This window comes from Micromesistius poutassou (genome assembly GCF_964030765.1).
Source record: "Micromesistius poutassou genome assembly, chromosome: 8".
Taxonomy (NCBI): Eukaryota; Metazoa; Chordata; class Actinopteri; order Gadiformes; family Gadidae; genus Micromesistius; species Micromesistius poutassou.
This window is the reverse complement of record NC_140278.1, coordinates 2992461-3012302: the sequence shown is the minus strand read 5'-3', so window position 1 is coordinate 3012302 and position 19842 is coordinate 2992461. Positions and strand designations below refer to the sequence as shown.

Genomic DNA, 19842 nt, shown 5'->3' with positions numbered 1-19842 from the left:
GGCAAAAGGTGTACTGTGAAAAGTGCATATTGACTGCCATCTGGTGGATAGAAAAGATAAAAGTATTTCGTCTCATTTCAATACTTTCAGTGGAGCGATTCATTCATGCCACAAGTGTTGGGCACATTTTTGTGGCCACGTAAACCACACTGTGCTGTGCAGTCAAGCAACACGAGCTCACCCTCTGCGATGCAGACCGTTTTTCTTAAACAGGGAAAGAACACCCCACCTTGCGGCAGAGCGGCAAAAAATTAGTTGAAACTCATATTGTTCCTCTCCACGGAAATCTTTAGTAAAAGGCGAAAGATTTATACGGTCTGAAGAAAAACCTGAGTGCTGCGGTTGATGTGCGTTCAAATGTCGACCCATTGTCCCACCTAATACCTTAAGTGAGGTTTTTTACACAAACAGTGGCCTATAGTTTGACTTTTGCAGTGATAACCAGAGGCATTAGAGTTAAGGCTACAGATTGCCACGGTGGATTCTGGATAACACAGTGTGCCAATTGAAATGTCATTTAAAGAGTACATTTACCGTTTGGCAAAGCACTGTGGGTAGTTGCCTGTCTCCGGTTTCATGCGTTTGCATAATGGAACGTACAGAGGAATTACTTAGGAGCTTTGTATGGATAGGCCGAGTCCACAGTCTATACTTCTTGTGTGACTGGCAAAAGGTGTACTGTGAAAAGTGCATATTGACTGCCATCTGGTGGATAGAAAAGATGAAAGTATTTCGTCTCATTTCAATACTTTCAGTGGAGCGATTCATTCATGCCACAAGTGTTGGGCACATTTTTGTGGCCACGTAAACCACACTGTGCTGTGCAGTCAAGCAACACGAGCCCACCCTCTGCGATGCAGACCGTTTTTCTTAAACAGGGAAAGAACGCCCCACCTTGCGGCAGAGCGGCAAAAAATTAGTTGAAACTCATATTGTTCCTCTCCACGGAAATCTTTAGTAAAAGGCGAAAGATTTATACGATCTGAAGAGAAACCTGAGTGCTGCCGTTGATGCGCGTTCAAATGTCGACCCATTGTCCCACCTAATACCTTAAGTGAGGTTTTTTACACAAACAGTGGCCTATAGTTTGACTTTTGCAGTGATAACCAGAGGCACTAGAGTTAAGGCTACAGATTGCCACGGTGGATTCTGGATAACACAGTGTGCCAATTGAAATGTCATTTAAAGAGTACATTTACCGTTTGGCAAAGCACTGTGGGTAGTTGCCTGTCACCGGTTTCATGCGTTTGCATAATGGAACGTACAGAGGAATTACTTAGGAGCTTTGTACGGATAGGCCGAGTCCACAGTCTATACTTCTTGTGTGACTGGCAAAAGGTGTACTGTGAAAAGTGCATATTGACTGCCATCTGGTGGATAGAAAAGATAAAAGTATTTCGTCTCATTTCAATACTTTCAGTGGAGCGATTCATTCATGCCACAAGTGTTGGGCACATTTTTGTGGCCACGTAAACCACACTGTGCTGTGCAGTCAAGCAACACGAGCTCACCCTCTGCGATGCAGACCGTTTTTCTTAAACAGGGAAAGAACGCCCCACCTTGCGGCAGAGCGGCAAAAAATTAGTTGAAACTCATATTGTTCCTCTCCACGGAAATCTTTAGTAAAAGGCGAAAGATTTATACGATCTGAAGAGAAACCTGAGTGCTGCCGTTGATGTGCGTTCAAATGTCGACCCATTGTCCCACCTAATACCTTAAGTGAGGTTTTTTACACAAACAGTGGCCTATAGTTTGACTTTTGCAGTGATAACCAGAGGCACTAGAGTTAAGGCTACAGATTGCCACGGTGGATTCTGGATAACACAGTGTGCCAATTGAAATGTCATTTAAAGAGTACATTTACCGTTTGGCAAAGCACTGTGGGTAGTTGCCTGTCACCGGTTTCATGCGTTTGCATAATGGAACGTACAGAGGAATTACTTAGGAGCTTTGTATGGATAGGCCGAGTCCACAGTCTATACTTCTTGTGTGACTGGCAAAAGGTGTACTGTGAAAAGTGCATATTGACTGCCATCTGGTGGATAGAAAAGATGAAAGTATTTCGTCTCATTTCAATGCTTTCAGTGGAGCGATTCATTCATGCCACAAGTGTTGGGCACATTTTTGTGGCCACGTAAACCACACTGTGCTGTGCAGTCAAGCAACACGAGCTCACCCTCTGCGATGCAGACCGTTTTTCTTAAACAGGGAAAGAACGCCCCACCTTGCGGCAGAGCGGCAAAAAATTAGTTGAAACTCATATTGTTCCTCTCCACGGAAATCTTTAGTAAAAGGCGAAAGATTTATACGATCTGAAGAGAAACCTGAGTGCTGCCGTTGATGTGCGTTCAAATGTCGACCCATTGTCCCACCTAATACCTTAAGTGAGGTTTTTTACACAAACAGTGGCCTATAGTTTGACTTTTGCAGTGATAACCAGAGGCACTAGAGTTAAGGCTACAGATTGCCACGGTGGATTCTGGATAACACAGTGTGCCAATTGAAATGTCATTTAAAGAGTACATTTACCGTTTGGCAAAGCACTGTGGGTAGTTGCCTGTCACCGGTTTCATGCGTTCGCATAATGGAACGTACAGAGGAATTACTTAGGAGCTTTGTACGGATAGGCCGAGTCCACAGTCTATACTTCTTGTGTGACTGGCAAAAGGTGTACTGTGAAAAGTGCATATTGACTGCCATCTGGTGGATAGAAAAGATAAAAGTATTTCGTCTCATTTCAATACTTTCAGTGGAGCGATTCATTCATGCCACAAGTGTTGGGCACATTTTTGTGGCCACGTAAACCACACTGTGCTGTGCAGTCAAGCAACACGAGCCCACCCTCTGCGATGCAGACCGTTTTTCTTAAACAGGGAAAGAACGCCCCACCTTGCGGCAGAGCGGCAAAAAATTAGTTGAAACTCATATTGTTCCTCTCCACGGAAATCTTTAGTAAAAGGCAAAAGATTTATACGATCTGAAGAGAAACCTGAGTGCTGCCGTTGATGCGCGTTCAAATGTCGACCCATTGTCCCACCTAATACCTTAAGTGAGGTTTTTTACACAAACAGTGGCCTATAGTTTGACTTTTGCAGTGATAACCAGAGGCACTAGAGTTAAGGCTACAGATTGCCACAGTGGATTCTGGATAACACAGTGTGCCAATTGAAATGTCATTTAAAGAGTACATTTACCGTTTGGCAAAGCACTGTGGGTAGTTGCCTGTCACCGGTTTCATGCGTTTGCATAATGGAACGTACAGAGGAATTACTTAGGAGCTTTGTACGGATAGGCCGAGTCCACAGTCTATACTTCTTGTGTGACTGGCAAAAGGTGTACTGTGAAAAGTGCATATTGACTGCCATCTGGTGGATAGAAAAGATAAAAGTATTTCGTCTCATTTCAATACTTTCAGTGGAGCGATTCATTCATGCCACAAGTGTTGGGCACATTTTTGTGGCCACGTAAACCACACTGTGCTGTGCAGTCAAGCAACACGAGCTCACCCTCTGCGATGCAGACCGTTTTTCTTAAACAGGGAAAGAACACCCCACCTTGCGGCAGAGCGGCAAAAAATTAGTTGAAACTCATATTGTTCCTCTCCACGGAAATCTTTAGTAAAAGGCGAAAGATTTATACGATCTGAAGAGAAACCTGAGTGCTGCCGTTGATGTGCGTTCAAATGTCGACCCATTGTCCCACCTAATACCTTAAGTGAGGTTTTTTACACAAACAGTGGCCTATAGTTTGACTTTTGCAGTGATAACCAGAGGCATTAGAGTTAAGGCTACAGATTGCCACGGTGGATTCTGGATAACACAGTGTGCCAATTGAAATGTCATTTAAAGAGTACATTTACCGTTTGGCAAAGCACTGTGGGTAGTTGCCTGTCACCGGTTTCATGCGTTTGCATAATGGAACGTACAGAGGAATTACTTAGGAGCTTTGTATGGATAGGCCGAGTCCACAGTCTATACTTCTTGTGTGACTGGCAAAAGGTGTACTGTGAAAAGTGCATATTGACTGCCATCTGGTGGATAGAAAAGATGAAAGTATTTCGTCTCATTTCAATACTTTCAGTGGAGCGATTCATTCATGCCACAAGTGTTGGGCACATTTATGTGGCCACGTAAACCACACTGTGCTGTGCAGTCAAGCAACACGAGCCCACCCTCTGCGATGCAGACCGTTTTTCTTAAACAGGGAAAGAACGCCCCACCTTGCGGCAGAGCGGCAAAAACTTAGTTGAAACTCATATTGTTCCTCTCCACGGAAATCTTTAGTAAAAGGCGAAAGATTTATACGATCTGAAGAGAAACCTGAGTGCTGCCGTTGATGCGCGTTCAAATGTCGACCCATTGTCCCACCTAATACCTTAAGTGAGGTTTTTTACACAAACAGTGGCCTATAGTTTGACTTTTGCAGTGATAACCAGAGGCACTAGAGTTAAGGCTACAGATTGCCACGGTGGATTCTGGATAACACAGTGTGCCAATTGAAATGTCATTTAAAGAGTACATTTACCGTTTGGCAAAGCACTGTGGGTAGTTGCCTGTCACCGGTTTCATGCGTTCGCATAATGGAACGTACAGAGGAATTACTTAGGAGCTTTGTACGGATAGGCCGAGTCCACAGTCTATACTTCTTGTGTGACTGGCAAAAGGTGTACTGTGAAAAGTGCATATTGACTGCCATCTGGTGGATAGAAAAGATAAAAGTATTTCGTCTCATTTCAATACTTTCAGTGGAGCGATTCATTCATGCCACAAGTGTTGGGCACATTTTTGTGGCCACGTAAACCACACTGTGCTGTGCAGTCAAGCAACACGAGCCCACCCTCTGCGATGCAGACCGTTTTTCTTAAACAGGGAAAGAACGCCCCACCTTGCGGCAGAGCGGCAAAAAATTAGTTGAAACTCATATTGTTCCTCTCAACGGAAATCTTTAGTAAAAGGCGAAAGATTTATACGATCTGAAGAGAAACCTGAGTGCTGCCGTTGATGCGCGTTCAAATGTCGACCCATTGTCCCACCTAATACCTTAAGTGAGGTTTTTTACACAAACAGTGGCCTATAGTTTGACTTTTGCAGTGATAACCAGAGGCACTAGAGTTAAGGCTACAGATTGCCACGGTGGATTCTGGATAACACAGTGTGCCAATTGAAATGTCATTTAAAGAGTACATTTACCGTTTGGCAAAGCACTGTGGGTAGTTGCCTGTCACCGGTTTCATGCGTTTGCATAATGGAACGTACAGAGGAATTACTTAGGAGCTTTGTACGGATAGGCCGAGTCCACAGTCTATACTTCTTGTGTGACTGGCAAAAGGTGTACTGTGAAAAGTGCATATTGACTGCCATCTGGTGGATAGAAAAGATAAAAGTATTTCGTCTCATTTCAATACTTTCAGTGGAGCGATTCATTCATGCCACAAGTGTTGGGCACATTTTTGTGGCCACGTAAACCACACTGTGCTGTGCAGTCAAGCAACACGAGCTCACCCTCTGTGATGCAGACCGTTTTTCTTAAACAGGGAAAGAACGCCCCACCTTGCGGCAGAGCGGCAATAAATTAGTTGAAACTCATATTGTTCCTCTCCACGGAAATCTTTAGTAAAAGGCGAAAGATTTATACGATCTCAAGAGAAACCTGAGTGCTGCCGTTGATGTGCGTTCAAATGTCGACCCATTGTCCCACCTAATACCTTAAGTGAGGTTTTTTACACAAACAGTGGCCTATAGTTTGACTTTTGCAGTGATAACCAGAGGCACTAGAGTTAAGGCTACAGATTGCCACGGTGGATTCTGGATAACACAGTGTGCCAATTGAAATGTCATTTAAAGAGTACATTTACCGTTTGGCAAAGCACTGTGGGTAGTTGCCTGTCACCGGTTTCATGCGTTCGCATAATGGAACGTACAGAGGAATTACTTAGGAGCTTTGTACGGATAGGCCGAGTCCACAGTCTATACTTCTTGTGTGACTGGCAAAAGGTGTACTGTGAAAAGTGCATATTGACTGCCATCTGGTGGATAGAAAAGATAAAAGTATTTCGTCTCATTTCAATACTTTCAGTGGAGCGATTCATTCATGCCACAAGTGTTGGGCACATTTTTGTGGCCACGTAAACCACACTGTGCTGTGCAGTCAAGCAACACGAGCCCACCCTCTGCGATGCAGACCGTTTTTCTTAAACAGGGAAAGAACGCCCCACCTTGCGGCAGAGCGGCAAAAAATTAGTTGAAACTCATATTGTTCCTCTCCACGGAAATCTTTAGTAAAAGGCGAAAGATTTATACGATCTGAAGAGAAACCTGAGTGCTGCCGTTGATGCGCGTTCAAATGTCGACCCATTGTCCCACCTAATACCTTAAGTGAGGTTTTTTACACAAACAGTGGCCTATAGTTTGACTTTTGCAGTGATAACCAGAGGCACTAGAGTTAAGGCTACAGATTGCCACGGTGGATTCTGGATAACACCGTGTGCCAATTGAAATGTCATTTAAAGAGTACATTTACCGTTTGGCAAAGCACTGTGGGTAGTTGCCTGTCACCGGTTTCATGCGTTCGCATAATGGAACGTACAGAGGAATTACTTAGGAGCTTTGTACGGATAGGCCGAGTCCACAGTCTATACTTCTTGTGTGACTGGCAAAAGGTGTACTGTGAAAAGTGCATATTGACTGCCATCTGCTGGATAGAAAAGATAAAAGTATTTCGTCTCATTTCAATACTTTCAGTGGAGCGATTCATTCATGCCACAAGTGTTGGGCACATTTTTGTGGCCACGTAAACCACACTGTGCTGTGCAGTCAAGCAACACAAGCTCACCCTCTGCGATGCAGACCGTTATTCTTAAACAGGGAAAGAACACCCCACCTTGCGGCAGAGCGGCAAAAAATTAGTTGAAACTCATATTGTTCCTCTCCACGGAAATCTTTAGTAAAAGGCGAAAGATTTATACGATCTGAAGAGAAACCTGAGTGCTGCCGTTGATGCGCGTTCAAATGTCGACCCATTGTCCCACCTAATACCTTAAGTGAGGTTTTTTACACAAACAGTGGCCTATAGTTTGACTTTTGCAGTGATAACCAGAGGCACTAGAGTTAAGGCAACAGATTGCCACGGTGGATTCTGGATAACACAGTGTGCCAATTGAAATGTCATTTAAAGAGTACATTTACCGTTTGGCAAAGCACTGTGGGTAGTTGCCTGTCACCGGTTTCATGCGTTCGCATAATGGAACGTACAGAGGAATTACTTAGGAGCTTTGTACGGATAGGCCGAGTCCACAGTCTATACTTCTTGTGTGACTGGCAAAAGGTGTACTGTGAAAAGTGCATATTGACTGCCATCTGCTGGATAGAAAAGATAAAAGTATTTCGTCTCATTTCAATACTTTCAGTGGAGCGATTCATTCATGCCACAAGTGTTGGGCACATTTTTGTGGCCACGTAAACCACACTGTGCTGTGCAGTCAAGCAACACGAGCTCACCCTCTGCGATGCAGACCGTTTTTCTTAAACAGGGAAAGAAAGCCCCGCCTTGCAGCAGAGCGGCAAAAAATTAGTTGAAACTCATATTGTTCCTCTCCACGGAAATCTTTAGTAAAAGGCGAAAGATTTATACGATCTGAAGAGAAACCTGAGTGCTGCCGTTGATACGCGTTCAAATGTCGACCCATTGTCCCACCTAATACCTTAAGTGAGGTTTTTTACACAAACAGTGGCCTATAGTTTGACTTTTGCAGTGATAACCAGAGGCACTAGAGTTAAGGCTACAGATTGCCACGGTGGATTCTGGATAACACAGTGTGCCAATTGAAATGTCATTTAAAGAGTACATTTACCGTTTGGCAAAGCCCTGTGGGTAGTTGCCTGTCACCGGTTTCATGCGTTCGCATAATGGAACGTACAGAGGAATTACTTAGGAGCTTAGTACGGATAGGCCGAGTCCACAGTCTATACTTCTTGTGTGACTGGCAAAAGGTGTACTGTGAAAAGTGCATATTGACTGCCATCTGGTGGATAGAAAAGATAAAAGTATTTCGTCTCATTTCAATACTTTCAGTGGAGCGATTCATTCATGCCACAAGTGTTGGGCACATTTTTGTGGCCACGTAAACCACACTGTGCTGTGCAGTCAAGCAACACGAGCTCACCCTCTGCGATGCAGACCGTTTTTCTTAAACAGGGAAAGAAAGCCCCACCTTGCGGCAGAGCGGCAAAAAATTAGTTGAAACTCATATTGTTCCTCTCCACGGAAATCTTTAGTAAAAGGCGAAAGATTTATACGATCTGAAGAGAAACCTGAGTGCTGCCGTTGATGTGCGTTCAAATGTCGACCCATTGTCCCACCTAATACCTTAAGTGAGGTTTTTTACACAAACAGTGGCCTATAGTTTGACTTTTGCAGTGATAACCAGAGGCACTAGAGTTAAGGCTACATATTGCCACGGTGGATTCTGGATAACACAGTGTGCCAATAGAAATGTCATTTAAAGAGTACATTCACCGTTTGGCAAAGCACTGTGGGTAGTTGCCTGTCACCGGTTTCATGCGTTCGCATAATGGAACGTACAGAGGAATTACTTAGGAGCTTTGTACGGATAGGCCGAGTCCACAGTCTATACTTCTTGTGTGACTGGCAAAAGGTGTACTGTGAAAAGTGCATATTGACTGCCATCTGGTGGATAGAAAAGATAAAAGTATTTCGTCTCATTTCAATACTTTCAGTGGAGCGATTCATTCATGCCACAAGTGTTGGGCACATTTTTGTGGCCACGTAAACCACACTGTGCTGTGCAGTCAAGCAACACAAGCTCACCCTCTGCGATGCAGACCGTTTTTCTTAAACAGGGAAAGAAAGCTCCACCTTGCGGCAGAGCGTCAAAAAATTAGTTAAAACTCATATTGTTCCTCTCCACGGAAATCTTTAGTAAAAGGCGAAAGATTTATACGATCTGAAGAGAAACCTGAGTGCTGCCGTTGATGCGCGTTCAAATGTCGACCCATTGTCCCACCTAATACCTTAAGTGAGGTTTTTTACACAAACAGTGGCCTATAGTTTGACTTTTGCAGTGATAACCAGAGGCACTAGAGTTAAGGCAACAGATTGCCACGGTGGATTCTGGATAACACAGTGTGCCAATTGAAATGTCATTTAAAGAGTACATTTACCGTTTGGCAAAGCACTGTGGGTAGTTGCCTGTCACCGGTTTCATGCGTTCGCATAATGGAACGTACAGAGGAATTACTTAGGAGCTTTGTACGGATAGGCCGAGTCCACAGTCTATACTTCTTGTGTGACTGGCAAAAGGTGTACTGTGAAAAGTGCATATTGACTGCCATCTGGTGGATAGAAAAGATAAAAGTATTTCGTCTCATTTCAATACTTTCAGTGGAGCGATTCATTCATGCCACAAGTGTTGGGCACATTTTTGTGGCCACGTAAACCACACTGTGCTGTGCAGTCAAGCAACACGAGCTCACCCTCTTTGATGCAGACCGTTTTTCTTAAACAGGGAAAGAAAGCCCCACCTTGCGGCAGAGCGGCAAAAAATTAGTTGAAACTCATATTGTTCCTCTCCACGGAAATCTTTAGTAAAAGCCACAAGTGTTGGGCACATTTATGTGGCCACGTAAACCACACTGTGCTGTGCAGTCAAGCAACACGAGCTCACCCTCTGCGATGCAGACCGTTTTTCTTAAACAGCGAAAGAAAGCCCCACCTTGCGGCAGAGCTGCAAAAAATTAGTTGAAACTCATATTGTTCCTCTCCACGGAAATCTTTAGTAAAAGGCGAAAGATTTATACGATCTGAAGAGAAACCTGAGTGCTGCCGTTGATGCGCGTTCAAATGTCGACCCATTGTCCCACCTAATACCTTACGTGAGGTTTTTTACACAAACAGTGGCCTATAGTTTGACTTTTGCAGTGATAACCAGAGGCACTAGAGTTAAGGCTACATATTGCCACGGTGGATTCTGGATAACACAGTGTGCCAATTGAAATGTCATTTAAAGAGTACATTTACCGTTTGGCAAAGCACTGTGGGTAGTTTCCTGTCACCGGTTTCATGCGTTCGCATAATGGAACGTACAGAGGAATTACTTAGGAGCTTTGTACGGATAGGCCGAGTCCACAGTCTATACTTCTTGTGTGACTGACAAAAGGTGTACTGTGAAAAGCGCATATTGACTGCCATCTGCTGGATAGAAAAGATAAAAGTATTTCGTCTCATTTCAATACTTTCAGTGGAGCGATTCATTCATGCCACAAGTGTTGGGCACATTTTTGTGGCCACGTAAACCACACTGTGCTGTGCAGTCAAGCAACACGAGCTCACCCTCTGCGATGCAGACCGTTTTTCTTAAACAGGGAAAGAACGCCCCACCTTGCGGCAGAGCGGCAAAAAATTAGTTGAAACTCATATTGTTCCTCTCCACGGAAATCTTTCGTAAAAGGCGAAAGATTTATACGATCTGAAGAGAAACCTGAGTTCTGCCGTTGATGTGCGTTCAAATGTCGACCCATTGTCCCACCTAATACCTTAAGTGAGGTTTTTTACACAAACAGTGGCCTATAGTTTGACTTTTGCAGTGATAACCAGAGGCACTAGAGTTAAGGCTACAGATTGCCACGGTGGATTCTGGATAACACAGTGTGCCAATTGAAATGTCATTTAAAGAGTACATTTACCGTTTGGCAAAGCACTGCGGGTAGTTGCCTGTCACCGGTTTCATGCGTTTGCATAATGGAACGTACAGAGGAATTACTTATGAGCTTTGTACGGATAGGCCGAGTCCACAGTCTATACTTCTTGTGTGACTGGCAAAAGGTCTACTGTGAAAAGTGCATATTGACTGCCATCTGGTGGATAGAAAAGATAAAAGTATTTCGTCTCATTTCAATACTTTCAGTGGAGCGATTCATTCATGCCACAAGTGTTGGGCACATTTTTGTGGCCACGTAAACCACACTGTGCTGTGCAGTCAAGCAACACGAGCTCACCCTCTGCGATGCAGACCGTTTTTCTTAAACAGCGAATGAAAGCCCCACCTTGCGGCAGAGCGGCAAAAAATTTGTTGAAACTCATATTGTTCCTCTCCACGGAAATCTTTAGTAAAAGGCGAAAGATTTATACGATCTGAAGAGAAACCTGAGTGCTGCCGTTGATGCGCGTTCAAATGTCGACCCATTGTCCCACCTAATACCTTAAGTGAGGTTTTTTACACAAACAGTGGCCTATAGTTTGACTTTTGCAGTGATAACCAGAGGCACTAGAGTTAAGGCTACATATTGCCACGGTGGATTCTGGATAACACAGTGTGCCAATTGAAATGTCATTTAAAGAGTACATTTACCGTTTGGCAAAGCACTGTGGGTAGTTGCCTGTCACCGGTTTCATGCGTTCGCATAATGGAACGTACAGAGGAATTACTTAGGAGCTTTGTACGGATAGGCCGAGTCCACAGTCTATACTTCTTGTGTGACTGGCAAAAGGTGTACTGTGAAAAGTGCATATTGACTGCCATCTGGTGGATAGAAAAGATAAAAGTATTTCGTCTCATTTCAATACTTTCAGTGGAGCGATTCATTCATGCCACAAGTGTTGGGCACATTTTTGTGGCCACGTAAACCACACTGTGCTGTGCAGTCAAGCAACACGAGCTCACCCTCTGCGATGCAGACCGTTTTTCTTAAACAGGGAAAGAAAGCCCCACCTTGCGGCAGAGCGGCAAAAAATTAGTTGAAACTCATATTCTTCCTCTCCACGGAAATCTTTAGTAAAAGGCAAAAGATTTATACGATCTGAAGAGAAACCTGAGTGCTTCCGTTGATATGCGTTCAAATGTCGACCCATTGTCCCACCTAATACCTTAAGTGAGGTTTTTTACACAAACAGTGGCCTATAGTTTGACTTTTGCAGTGATAACCAGAGGCACTAGAGTTAAGGCTACAGATTGCCACGGTGGATTCTGGATAACACAGTGTGCCAATTGAAATGTCATTTAAAGAGTACATTTACCGTTTGGCAAAGCACTGTGGGTAGTTGCCTGTCACCGGTTTCATGCGTTCGCATAATGGAACGTACAGAGGAATTACTTAGGAGCTTTGTACGGATAGGCCGAGTCCACAGTCTATACTTCTTGTGTGACTGGCAAAAGGTGTACTGTGAAAAGTGCATATTGACTGCCATCTGGTGGATAGAAAAGATAAAAGTATTTCGTCTCATTTCAATACTTTCAGTGGAGCGATTCATTCATGCCACAAGTGTTGGGCACATTTTTGTGGCCACGTAAACCACACTGTGCTGTGCAGTCAAGCAACACGAGCTCACCCTCTTTGATGCAGACCGTTTTTCTTAAACAGGGAAAGAAAGCCCCACCTTGCGGCAGAGCGGCAAAAAATTAGTTGAAACTCATATTGTTCCTCTCCACGGAAATCTTTAGTAAAAGCCACAAGTGTTGGGCACATTTATGTGGCCACGTAAACCACACTGTGCTGTGCAGTCAAGCAACACGAGCTCACCCTCTGCGATGCAGACCGTTTTTCTTAAACAGCGAAAGAAAGCCCCACCTTGCGGCAGAGCTGCAAAAAATTAGTTGAAACTCATATTGTTCCTCTCCACGGAAATCTTTAATAAAAGGCGAGAGATTTATACGATCTGAAGAGAAACCTGAGTGCTGCCGTTGATGCGCGTTCAAATGTCGACCCATTGTCCCACCTAATACCTTAAGTGAGGTTTTTTACACAAACAGTGGCCTATAGTTTGACTTTTGCAGTGATAACCAGAGGCACTAGAGTTAAGGCTACAGATTGCCACGGTGGATTCTGGATAACACAGTGTGCCAATTGAAATGTCATTTAAAGAGTACATTTACCGTTTGGCAAAGCACTGTGGGTAGTTGCCTGTCACCGGTTTCATGCGTTCGCATAATGGAACGTACAGAGGAATTACTTAGGAGCTTTGTACGGATAGGCCGAGTCCACAGTCTATACTTCTTGTGTGACTGGCAAAAGGTGTACTGTGAAAAGTGCATATTGACTGCCATCTGGTGGATAGAAAAGATAAAAGTATTTCGTCTCATTTCAATACTTTCAGTGGAGCGATTCATTCATGCCACAAGTGTTGGGCACATTTTTGTGGCCACGTAAACCACACTGTGCTGTGCAGTCAAGCAACACGAGCTCACCCTCTGCGATGCAGACCGTTTTTCTTAAACAGGGAAAGAACGCCCCACCTTGCGGCAGAGCGGCAAAAAATTAGTTGAAACTCATATTGTTCCTCTCCACGGAAATCTTTAGTAAAAGGCGAAAGATTTATACGATCTGAAGAGAAACCTGAGTGCTGCCGTTGATGCGCGTTCAAATGTCGACCCATTGTCCCACCTAATACCTTAAGTGAGGTTTTTTACACAAACAGTGGCCTATAGTTTGACTTTTGCAGTGATAACCAGAGGCACTAGAGTTAAGGCTACAGATTGCCACGGTGGATTCTGGATAACACAGTGTGCCAATTGAAATGTCATTTAAAGAGTACATTTACCGTTTGGCAAAGCACTGTGGGTAGTTGCCTGTCACCGGTTTCATGCGTTTGCATAATGGAACGTACAGAGGAATTACTTAGGAGCTTTGTACGGATAGGCCGAGTCCACAGTCTATACTTCTTGTGTGACTGGCAAAAGGTGTACTGTGAAAAGTGCATATTGACTGCCATCTGGTGGATAGAAAAGATAAAAGTATTTAGTCTCATTTTAATACTTTCAGTGGAGCGATTCATTCATGCCACAAGTGTTGGGCACATTTTTGTGGCCACGTAAACCACACTGTGCTGTGCAGTCAAGCAACACGAGCTCACCCTCTGCGATGCAGACCGTTTTTCTTAAACAGGGAAAGAACGCCCCACCTTGCGGCAGAGCGGCAAAAAATTTGTTGAAACTCATATTGTTCCTCTCCACGGAAATCTTTAGTAAAAGGCGAAAGATTTATACGATCTGAAGAGAAACCTGAGTGCTTCTTCTTCTTCTTCTTTTTGTTTAACGGCGGTTGGCAACCAGCTTACCGGCGCATTACCGCCACCCTCTGAGCTGGAGTGTGAGCAGGAGAGTGTCAGGAAACAAAATATAATAATAAAGAAAAGAAAGGACACTCAAACCCTATGTTCCAAACCTGTCTCTTTTAAAAAAGACAAGACCTTTCCATATACATTTGATGCCTCACTGAGGATACTCTCTAAGGAGAAGTGTATCTTTTCTTGTCTCACAGACTCTTCCATTTTCTTCCTCTCTTCTTCATATGCTGGACACCAAATTAATACATGTTCCACGGACTCTACCTCCCCACAAAGCTCACAATTTCCTGTTGGATGCTTCCCTATCATGTGTAGTGTTTTGTTTGATCCTGTGTGCCCTATCCTCAATCGGGTTAAAACTGCCTCTTCCCTCCTACTTCTACTGGCTCTCCTCCCACCACCAACCTGTTTTTGGATGTTATGCAGGTGCCTGCCTGTATCCACAAAATCCCACACCTCCTGCCATGTTGTGCACATATGTTTTTTAATTATACTTTTTGCTTCAGCTTTACTCAATGGCACATCTAATTCCACCACATGGGACTTGAGCGCCTGCTTTGCCAATATATCAGCATCCTCGTTCCCTTCCACTCCCACATGTGCTGGGACCCACACAAAGCTGACCTGTATTTCCTCTTCATCCAGCTCATACATAATACTATAAATGTTACTCAGAATGTCCTGTCTACATGATCTTCCTGATTTAATGCTGGTCAGAGCTGCTACGCTGTCAGATGCGACCACAGTACTCTGATGCCCGTTTTCTTTGACCCACTGCAGACTCATCAAAACAGCTATTAGCTCTGTGGTGTACACTGCCAGCTCATCTGTAGCTCTCTTTTTGATCCCCACCCTCTTCTCTGGAATATGAAACGCCACTCCTGTACGCCCGGTCTTAGGATCTTTGGATCCATCAGTGAACACCATTGTTCTGTTCGAAAATTTACTGTCCAAATATCTCTGTACTATGTATGACACTTGTTTCGGGCTCTTTTTAATTTCTCCCAGAAGCCCCAGGTCCACTTCTGCTGCCACCACCAGCCAGGGAGGGAAAGATGAACCTGCACCTGTGGAGCAGTACCTGATGTTTTGCAGGCCTATACTATTTGCCCTGCTATTAGCCACCCACCCAAAGCTCATAAAATCTGACTTTGCGTGCTCTGCACATTCACACAAGACAGTCTTTGTTGGATGGCTTCCATCATGCCCTTGTAGACCGACCCAGTATGCCAGCATCATTTTCACCCTCCTGAGGCGCAACGGCATTTCCCCCATCTCCACCTGTACTGCAGCTACCGGAGAAGTCCTTAATGCTCCGCTGCACACCCTCAAAGCCAGGGTTTGTTCCACCTCTAGCTTCTTTAAATTACATTCTGCGGCAGACATGTACGCTGTACACCCATAATCCAGCGCAGCCCTCATAAGCGCCCAGTAGATATTGCGCAACGATGCCCTGGATGCCCCCCAATCCTGCCCTGAGAGACACCTTAGCAGATTATTTATCTTTTTACACTTTGTTTTAACTTTCCCTATATGCTGTCCCCACGTCAGTTTTTCATCAAACCAGACACCAAGAAATCGAACTATACTCACTTGTTCAAGTGTCTGATCATACAATTTTAATGATAGCAACTTATGCCTCTTAGCGAAACATATTACCTGAGTCTTGGGGACTGACACTTTAAAGCCCCACTTATTCGCCCACTGCTCCACCGTCTGGATTGCTTTTTGCATTTTACCTTGCAAATATGCCAAATTGCATAGCATATCGTATGCTTTTTCAATGTCAAACATGACTGCTATAACCATTTCTTTATTTGTCTGAGCCTTTCTAATTTCTGATTCCAAATACAAAATAGCATCCATAGTATTCCTCCCTTTGCGGAAACCACTCTGACACGGAGAGAACAGCTGTCTACTTTCCATTATATAGTTCAATCTCTCTGTAACCATTCTCTCCATTGTCTTCCCTAAATGGGACGTTAATGCTATGGGCCTATAACTAGATGCTTCTGAGGGATCTTTCCCTGGTTTTAATATGGGTACTATAACAGACTCTTTCCATGCCTTCGGAATTTTGCCCTTTACCCATATCAGGTTGAACAGCTTCAGTACCACCATCAGTGAAGCATCATCCAAATGCATCAGCATGCTATAGCATACATTGTCCTTCCCTGGAGCAGTTTGCCTGGCACTAGAGATGGCTTTCTTTAGCTCAAACAGGCTAAACCGACTCTCCGAGCTATCAGCTGTCGCTACCTTCCTTGCCCTGATGTCAGGATTATTTGCTAGTGTTGACTCTCTCTGCTGCTTTGCTAGGTCTGACAGGTTCTCTGAGCTGTGCACTTTGACCAGAGTTTGGGCCAGCATCTCTGCCTTTTCCATGCTACTTACAGCTACTATGTTATTTCCTTGAAGCACTGGGATTTCCCGATATCCCCGAATGCCACTCATTCTTCTTATCATTCCCCAAATATCTGGTAACTTGGTCTCTCTACCTATGGTATTACAATACTTTCTCCAATATGCCCGCTTTGCTGTTCTTATAGTTTTCCTGACTACTGCTTGAGCCTTTTTATACTGCATTAATGCCTCCATTGAGTGGAGTGCCTTCAGACGCCTAAACGCTCTATTTCTCTCCTTTACTGCCTTCCCACAGCTTTCATCCCACCACGGAACAGCCTTTTTCCTCTTACTCCCGCCACTTTTCGGAATTGACTCTTCTGCTGACTGTATAATTGCTGTGACAAGCTCTGCATTAAACTTGTCTACATCCTCCATACACCCTCCAGAAATATCCCCACACCTAACCTTGCTCACCGCCTGAAATTTATCCCAGTTAGCGCTACCAAATTTCCATCGACGGGCTCCACCTGCTTCTTCCTGCCCCAGCTCCACTCCTACCTTAGTCAGTATCGGGTAATGGTCACTGCCCACTGTTACCGTGTTGAGCACCTCCCATTCTACAATACGTGCTAACTCTGATGACACTAGGGTTAAGTCAATGGCACTTTCTGTATTCCTTACATTGTCATACCTTGTACCCCTCCCATCATTGACACACACAAGCCCTTCTTTGTCTACAAACTCCTCTATACAGGTACCATTAACATCAGTATTCTCACTTCCCCATAAAGTACTATGAGCGTTAAAATCCCCACACCATATCAGTTTGCCCTGCACCTCCCCACCAATCTGACTCAATATATCCAGACTTAGCCTCTGGCATGGATTATAATAATTAATAACTGTTATTTCACCCTCCTCTGTCCATACCTTAACTCTGATTGACTCTTGCTCCTTCCCTACATTCACAACACAGTACTTCACACCCATAAGTACAAATATCCCAACACCCCCACCTCTGCCCTCTGCTCGATCCCTTCTAACAGCCACATACCCGTGTAGCACAAAATCCCATTCAGATCTCAACCATGTTTCCTGGATACATATCAAATGAGGCTTATCACGTTGTGTTGAAATGAAATGTTTAAACTCTTGACCATTCGAGATGAGGCTTCTGGCATTCCACTGAAGGATTTTTAAGACCATGGGGACCCTTCACTCCGTGTCTGAGAGTGACTACTCCCGGTCCCCAGCCTGTCCTCTATATTCTCCAGCCCCAATCCTCTTACTCCCAGGAACCTCTCTGCAGCTTTAACGATGATTTTAATCTTTTCCGTCTTCCTCTCAGCTTGTGCTGAACAGTTAATTACGTCCACCATGAATAGCACAAAATCAGTTTTATTGACAATCAAGGTGTCCGTCTTCAGTCTACTGCACCCCTCACATGGCCTCGTACTATTCTCAATTTGTCTCGGTTTCACTGCTTGGACCTGCACCCTTCTTGCTGCTTCAGCATATGTGACCCCTTGCTCCACTCTCACTTTCTGCACCTCCACTGCCCTCTTACTTGCTTCGCATCCGCGATACGCTGAGCTGTGTTCCCCCCCACAATTACAGCACTTAGGCTGAGCGCCCTTCTCAAATTTCCCGTACTCGTGTTCCCCTGTACACCGTGCGCATCTTTGTTTTCCCTTACACACCGCTGCTATATGACCATACTTCTGGCACTTAAAGCATCTAAGCGGAGGAGGAACATAAAGCCGTACACTATAACTCATGTATCCTATGTATACTTTCGTTGGTAGCTGCTCCCCCTCGAACCTGATCATTACCGACAGACTGTCGCATTTCTCTCCGTTTATCATTGTCTTTAAACGCCTTGCTTCTGCCACGGTCGCCCCTGTCACATTCCCTTTGATTTGATCACTTGAAATCGCCAACGGCACGCCTGATATAACAACTCTGACATTTTGTCTATTTCCCAGCATAGATGCCGACACGCGTTTCCCCTCAAACTTGTTGAGCCTAATCGCTTTCCCTTGCTGAGCACCATCTCTACACTCAACCAGCAGAGACCCATTCCTCAGGATCCTAGCATTTTTGACTTCACCTATCAGTCTGTTTATTGCTTTGGTCAGAAACATCGGATTCCACTCACCGAAGGATGCCCCATCCTGAAGAAGCTTTATCACGACTTTGTACTCTTCCTCAACCTGGATCCTCCCTGCAGCCTCACTCTGCTCACCGCCTGATTCAGACTCAGAGTTTGTATGAACTTTCTGCTTTTTCAATTTCTTTCGCTTTTGACCCGGTCTACTCCATTCCCCTCCTTCCCCGCGTCCAGAATCAAACTCCATTCCTCCCGCACCACTTCCTGCTCCGTCACTTCCCTCTGACATCTCCTGCCCATTCAACTATCAACTATCAACTATCAACTATCACTTATCACTTATCAACTATCACTTATCAACTATCACTTATCAACTATCACTTATCACTTATCAACTATCAACTATCACTTATCAACTATCACTTATCAACTATCACTTATCAACTATCACTTATCAACTATCACTTATCAACTATCAACTATCACTTATCAACTATCAACTATCACTTATCAACTATCAACTATCACTTATAAACTATCACTTATCAACTATCAACTATCACTTATCAACTATCACTTATCAACTATCACTTATCAACTATCACTTATCAACTATCACTTATCAACTATCACTTATCAACTATCAACTATCACTTATCAACTATCAACTATCACTTATCAACAATCAACTATCACTTATCAACTATCACTTATCAACTATCAACTATCACTTATCAACTATCACTTATCAACTATCACTTATCAACTATCACTTATCAACTATCACTTATCAACTATCAACTATCACTTATCAACTATCAACTATCACTTATCAACTATCAACTATCACTTATCAACTATCACTTATCAACTATCACTTATCAACTATCACTTATCAACTATCAACTATCACTTATCAACTATCAACTATCACTTATCAACTATCAACTATCACTTATCAACTATCAACTATCACTTATCAACTATCACTTATCAACTATCACTTATCAACTATCAACTATCACTTATCAACTATCAACTATCACTTATCAACTATCAACTATCACTTATCAACTATCACTTATCAACTATCACTTATCAACTATCAACTATCACTTATCAACTATCAACTATCAACTATCACTTATCAACTATCAACTATCAACTATCACTTATCACTTATCAACTATCACTTATCAACTATTAACTATCACTTATCAACTATCACTTATCAACTATCAACTATCAACTATCACTTATCAACTATCAACTATCAACTATCAACTATCACTTATCACTTATCAACTATC

The 19842-nt window shown here is 43.6% G+C and overlaps 21 non-coding genes across 21 annotated transcripts; all 21 read right to left on the bottom strand.

Moving 5' to 3' along the window:
- Positions 1–222: 222 nt before the first annotated feature.
- Positions 223–337, bottom strand: LOC311352275 (U5 spliceosomal RNA). The gene has a single exon (XR_014636855.1). It is a non-coding gene; the product is annotated as a U5 spliceosomal RNA (small nuclear RNA).
- Positions 338–886: 549 nt separating this feature from the next.
- Positions 887–1001, bottom strand: LOC311352296 (U5 spliceosomal RNA). Its single transcript, XR_014636873.1, has one exon. It is a non-coding gene; the product is annotated as a U5 spliceosomal RNA (small nuclear RNA).
- Positions 1002–1551: 550 nt separating this feature from the next.
- LOC311352284 (U5 spliceosomal RNA) lies at positions 1552–1666 on the bottom strand. Its single transcript, XR_014636862.1, has one exon. It is a non-coding gene; the product is annotated as a U5 spliceosomal RNA (small nuclear RNA).
- Positions 1667–2216: 550 nt separating this feature from the next.
- On the bottom strand, positions 2217–2331 carry LOC311352271 (U5 spliceosomal RNA). The gene has a single exon (XR_014636851.1). It is a non-coding gene; the product is annotated as a U5 spliceosomal RNA (small nuclear RNA).
- Positions 2332–2881: 550 nt separating this feature from the next.
- LOC311352211 (U5 spliceosomal RNA) lies at positions 2882–2996 on the bottom strand. Its single transcript, XR_014636797.1, has one exon. It is a non-coding gene; the product is annotated as a U5 spliceosomal RNA (small nuclear RNA).
- A 551-nt stretch (positions 2997–3547) lies between these two features.
- Positions 3548–3662, bottom strand: LOC311352226 (U5 spliceosomal RNA). Its single transcript, XR_014636810.1, has one exon. It is a non-coding gene; the product is annotated as a U5 spliceosomal RNA (small nuclear RNA).
- A 551-nt stretch (positions 3663–4213) lies between these two features.
- LOC311352261 (U5 spliceosomal RNA) lies at positions 4214–4327 on the bottom strand. Its single transcript, XR_014636842.1, has one exon. It is a non-coding gene; the product is annotated as a U5 spliceosomal RNA (small nuclear RNA).
- A 549-nt stretch (positions 4328–4876) lies between these two features.
- On the bottom strand, positions 4877–4991 carry LOC311352282 (U5 spliceosomal RNA). The gene has a single exon (XR_014636860.1). It is a non-coding gene; the product is annotated as a U5 spliceosomal RNA (small nuclear RNA).
- Positions 4992–5541: 550 nt separating this feature from the next.
- LOC311352291 (U5 spliceosomal RNA) lies at positions 5542–5656 on the bottom strand. Its single transcript, XR_014636868.1, has one exon. It is a non-coding gene; the product is annotated as a U5 spliceosomal RNA (small nuclear RNA).
- Positions 5657–6206: 550 nt separating this feature from the next.
- Positions 6207–6321, bottom strand: LOC311352259 (U5 spliceosomal RNA). Its single transcript, XR_014636840.1, has one exon. It is a non-coding gene; the product is annotated as a U5 spliceosomal RNA (small nuclear RNA).
- A 551-nt stretch (positions 6322–6872) lies between these two features.
- On the bottom strand, positions 6873–6987 carry LOC311352225 (U5 spliceosomal RNA). Its single transcript, XR_014636809.1, has one exon. It is a non-coding gene; the product is annotated as a U5 spliceosomal RNA (small nuclear RNA).
- Positions 6988–7536: 549 nt separating this feature from the next.
- On the bottom strand, positions 7537–7651 carry LOC311352215 (U5 spliceosomal RNA). Its single transcript, XR_014636800.1, has one exon. It is a non-coding gene; the product is annotated as a U5 spliceosomal RNA (small nuclear RNA).
- Positions 7652–8203: 552 nt separating this feature from the next.
- LOC311352244 (U5 spliceosomal RNA) lies at positions 8204–8317 on the bottom strand. The gene has a single exon (XR_014636827.1). It is a non-coding gene; the product is annotated as a U5 spliceosomal RNA (small nuclear RNA).
- Positions 8318–8866: 549 nt separating this feature from the next.
- On the bottom strand, positions 8867–8982 carry LOC311352335 (U5 spliceosomal RNA). The gene has a single exon (XR_014636905.1). It is a non-coding gene; the product is annotated as a U5 spliceosomal RNA (small nuclear RNA).
- Positions 8983–9723: 741 nt separating this feature from the next.
- Positions 9724–9838, bottom strand: LOC311352219 (U5 spliceosomal RNA). The gene has a single exon (XR_014636804.1). It is a non-coding gene; the product is annotated as a U5 spliceosomal RNA (small nuclear RNA).
- Positions 9839–10387: 549 nt separating this feature from the next.
- On the bottom strand, positions 10388–10502 carry LOC311352258 (U5 spliceosomal RNA). The gene has a single exon (XR_014636839.1). It is a non-coding gene; the product is annotated as a U5 spliceosomal RNA (small nuclear RNA).
- Positions 10503–11054: 552 nt separating this feature from the next.
- On the bottom strand, positions 11055–11168 carry LOC311352257 (U5 spliceosomal RNA). The gene has a single exon (XR_014636838.1). It is a non-coding gene; the product is annotated as a U5 spliceosomal RNA (small nuclear RNA).
- A 551-nt stretch (positions 11169–11719) lies between these two features.
- LOC311352286 (U5 spliceosomal RNA) lies at positions 11720–11833 on the bottom strand. Its single transcript, XR_014636864.1, has one exon. It is a non-coding gene; the product is annotated as a U5 spliceosomal RNA (small nuclear RNA).
- A 741-nt stretch (positions 11834–12574) lies between these two features.
- Positions 12575–12689, bottom strand: LOC311352297 (U5 spliceosomal RNA). Its single transcript, XR_014636874.1, has one exon. It is a non-coding gene; the product is annotated as a U5 spliceosomal RNA (small nuclear RNA).
- A 549-nt stretch (positions 12690–13238) lies between these two features.
- LOC311352247 (U5 spliceosomal RNA) lies at positions 13239–13353 on the bottom strand. The gene has a single exon (XR_014636829.1). It is a non-coding gene; the product is annotated as a U5 spliceosomal RNA (small nuclear RNA).
- A 550-nt stretch (positions 13354–13903) lies between these two features.
- Positions 13904–14019, bottom strand: LOC311352216 (U5 spliceosomal RNA). The gene has a single exon (XR_014636801.1). It is a non-coding gene; the product is annotated as a U5 spliceosomal RNA (small nuclear RNA).
- Between the last annotated feature and the right edge of the window lie 5823 nt (positions 14020–19842).